The sequence below is a fragment of the Microtus ochrogaster genome, chromosome 4 (assembly GCF_000317375.1).
Source record: "Microtus ochrogaster isolate Prairie Vole_2 chromosome 4, MicOch1.0, whole genome shotgun sequence".
Classification (NCBI taxonomy): domain Eukaryota; kingdom Metazoa; phylum Chordata; class Mammalia; order Rodentia; family Cricetidae; genus Microtus; species Microtus ochrogaster.
In genome coordinates this window covers 49872045-49875021 of record NC_022011.1, presented here as the reverse complement: position 1 = coordinate 49875021, position 2977 = coordinate 49872045, and the positions used below count along the sequence as shown (strand labels likewise).

At 49.7% G+C, this 2977-nt stretch overlaps 1 protein-coding gene across 6 annotated transcripts in view; it reads right to left on the bottom strand.

Annotated features, from left to right (window-relative positions):
• Positions 1–2977, bottom strand: part of Vav2 (vav guanine nucleotide exchange factor 2) — a 174953-nt gene that overhangs the window by 75344 nt on the left and 96632 nt on the right. The gene's annotated exons all lie outside the window — the stretch shown is intronic.

The window sequence follows — 2977 nt, the reverse complement described above, 5'->3', positions numbered from 1 at the left end:
GGGGGGAGGGAAGGGGGAGAGGGCAGGGGAGGAGAGGGAGGGAGAACTCAGCAGTTAAGAGCACTTACTGCTCTCGCAAAGGACCTGCATTTAAAACAGAACAAAACAAGACCGGGGATGCTCTGGCCTTGCCCTGGCCTGAGTAGCCTTGAAAGTAGGCCCCAAAGACCACACAGCCTGTGATTCTGTGGATACAAAATACTCAGAACACTAAACAGGACACAGGTGACAAGGGGCTGGGGACGCTTGCTTCCTAGGCATGAACTGCCCTCTGGGGGATTAAAACCATTTTGGAACTAGCATAGTTGCACAATGTTGTAAATGAAGCAAATGCTACCAAAGTTTTCATTTGCATTGGCGTTTTGCCTGCATGTATGTGTGAGGGTGTCAGATATTGGAGTTACAGACAGTTGTTAGCTGCCATGTGGATGCTGGGAATCAAACCTGGGTCCTCTGGAAGAACAATCAGTGTTCTTAACTACTGAGCCATCTCTCTAGTCCCTTTTGTTTGTTGTTTGTCAGGTTTTTTTGGAGGGGGGGGTTGCTTTTGTTTTTTCAACACAGGATGCCTCTGTAGGATGGTCCTGGCTGTCACTGAGATCCGTCTGCCTCTGCCTCCCAAATGTTGGAATTAAAGGTGTGTGCCACTACCACCCAGCTGCTTTTCAGCTTTTTGAGACAGGGTTTTTCTGTGTGTAGCCCTGGCTGTCCTGTTCTCACTCTGTAGAACAGGCTGGCCTTGAACTCAGAGATCCACTTGTCTCTGCCTCCTGGGTGCTGGATTAAAGGTGTGCGCCACCACCACCTGACCAAACTGTACTTTAAAATGATCATACTACCCAGGTGAGCTAGCACACACCTGGAATCCCAGCACTGGGAAAGCAGAGGCATGGAAATCAGGAGTTCAAAGTCATCTTCAGCTATATAGTGAGTTCAAGGCCAGCCTACGCTACACAAGGCCCTGTGTCTGAAACAAGGTCATCTTATGTTGTGTGAATTTTACCTCAGTATTTAAAAGCCAAAGAGAAGCAGTGTGGTGGGGCTGGTCTGGGACAGTATTCCAGAACTGGAAGCCGGGTCTGCTCCAAGGAGCAATCTTCTAAGGGAGAAACGAGTTCACCCCACAGGCCCTGAGGATCTGCCCCAGAGGTGGCCTTCTGTGAGCCCTGGCTGCAGTAACAAGTCACCCCAATCTGAAGGGCGTAAAAGAACAGTTTACCACCTCATGGCTCAGGAGGCCACAATCCAAAACAAGTCTTCAGGAGCATCTTTATGTCCTATCTGGAGGCTTCAGAGGAGACTTGGTCCTTTCCTTGCCTTTCTGGCTGCTAGCTTTGATTATATCCTAGCCAGACACTTCATCCCAACCTCTGTATCTGAACCTTGCCTCCCTGGATCCATCTTACCACAAACATTCATTACACCTGCAAAAAAAATCACACCTGTAGGGACCTATTTCCCTGACACACCTACAAAGTGTGTGTCCAAAGATTAGGAGGGTGGTGAATCGTGGGTGGGGGACACCATTCAGCCCCTCTTAATGAGCTGTAGCCTGTGGGTATCATCAGCCTGTGGGTACCAGGAGCTATACAACATATAGACTTTATAGACTTACAGCAACCCCAAGGAGTAATGAATGACACAACTAAGCATATCTTTTCCTGACATCACCAGCTTGTGGGAGCATCCTTTCTGGACCTTGGTAACATGTCCTTCCTCCTAGCCATTCTGACCTCAAGTCAGGACAACCCCAGGCTTCGGGTGTGTTCTGACCAGGACAAAGACTCTTCCACTCCACCCCTCAGCCGCTTTGCCCCCTCCCTTCTCTACCCCATTTCTGAGTGCCCTACTAAGCAGGGTGAGACTCAAATTAAGTCTCTAATTCACTGCCTATGAGAAGTGTAATTGAAGCTTTTACAGAAAATCAACTTATTATACAAAGTGAAAAGTATTCTTCTTTAAACAGCATGCTGGGCTCCCATCCAGCCATGAGGAATCCAGGGAGAGTCCTGGGGCAGTGGGCTTGGTGTGTGGGATTTAAAACAGGAAAAGTGTTCAGCTAAACAAAACCTTCTGTTACTTATTAACACCGGGAAGCATTTTCAGGCGAAGAGACTGGCAGTTGCTGTGGGAAGTGCAGGCGGCGGCCTTGGAAAATGCAAGTCTCCAGGACAATCTCAACCCGTGTGGAAGAGACAGCACTCAGACTCAGCAAGCTCAGCAGGGGCCTGGTCACCTGGGCTCACACAGGAGCAGGGGCATGGAGTGACACTCACCATTTTCTCTAGAATGATAAAGCATGAGTCAGTCCAAGAAGGAGAGACGAGCATTGAGAGGCAGGGCAGAGTCTAGCTGTGAGGTTCAGAGGGAGGCTGTGGGAGAGCCAGGGGAGGCTAGGACTGATCAAAGGACCACCCTCCATCATCCAAGAGGCTCTGGCCTCATTAAGAAACAAAACTATTACATTTATTTAGGGGGAGATCAGAGGACATCTTGCAGAAGTCTGTTCTCCCCTTCTACCTTTTGAGTCCTGGGGTTGAATTCAGGTCCTCAAGTTTGGTGGCAAGTGCCTTTACCCACTGAACCACCTTGCCGGCCCTCCTCCCTCATTTTTTGGCCTCCCACCTGTCCCTATACTCTATTCAGTAAAAGGGTGATTCAGTATACTTGGTGAAACAAACTTATGCTCCAAAAGAAGGCTTGGCTCCTACTAGCTCCAGAAGGTGACTTCTCACCGGTCAATCCTTAGTCTGGTAAAGTCCCCTGGCACACTCTTTGAAGCCTGCAGGTCTTGGCTTAGGGTGGGGCTTTGGGTCACACGGTATCAGTAGAGTAGCAAGGACTAGGACTAAGTGGCTGAAATGTCCCCATGACCTACTACCGCGGCAGACCCATCAGCCTGGTGGGCTCCCATGGGGCCATGCTCCAGCCTGGTATCACAGTGCGCAGCTGACTCTGCTAACAGAGGAGCCCCTGG